The following is a 578-nucleotide window of genomic DNA, read 5'->3' as shown; positions in this document are numbered from 1 at the left end:
TCACTTCAGCAGTACACATACTAAAGTTAATGTGATACAAAGAAGATTATCAAGGTTTGTACTCAAGGATGATATGCAAATTTATGAAATGTTTCATATTTGGGGGAAGAAAATGAATAAAAGAATGTCTTGATAATATAAATAAATATATAAAATAATATACAATATAAAATAATAAATATATAATCTAATATAAAAGAATAAAAAGAAAAAGGAAGATTAAACAGTTGGGTTAAATATAAAACTAATAATAAGATGGTAGATAAAAGCCAAATATATCAATAATCATTTTAAATGCAACTGATGTCCTAATTAAAAGACTAAAATTGTCAAAGTGGAATAAAAATTATATGTTTTTTGGGCTTCCCTGGTGGTGCAGTGGTTGAGAATCTGCCTGCCAATGCAGGGGACATGGGTTCGAGCCCTGGTATGGGAAGATCCCACATGCCGCGGAGCAACTAGGCCCTTGAGCCACAACTACTGAGCCTGTGCGTCTGGAGCCTGTTCTCCACAACAAGAGAGGCCGCGACAGTGAGAGGCCCACGCACCGCGATGAAGAGTGGCCCCCGCTTGCCGCA

General features: G+C 36.9%; 1 non-coding gene across 1 annotated transcript; it reads left to right on the top strand.

Annotated features, from left to right (window-relative positions):
- On the top strand, nt 1-103 carry LOC118889318. The gene has a single exon (XR_005018460.1). It is a non-coding gene; the product is annotated as a U6 spliceosomal RNA (small nuclear RNA).
- The last annotated feature ends 475 nt before the right edge of the window (nt 104-578 follow it).

This window comes from Balaenoptera musculus, chromosome X (genome assembly GCF_009873245.2).
Source record: "Balaenoptera musculus isolate JJ_BM4_2016_0621 chromosome X, mBalMus1.pri.v3, whole genome shotgun sequence".
Lineage (NCBI taxonomy): Eukaryota > Metazoa > Chordata > Mammalia > Artiodactyla > Balaenopteridae > Balaenoptera > Balaenoptera musculus.
Note: the sequence above shows the minus strand (reverse complement) of the source record. Positions and strands in the feature narration are given on the sequence as shown.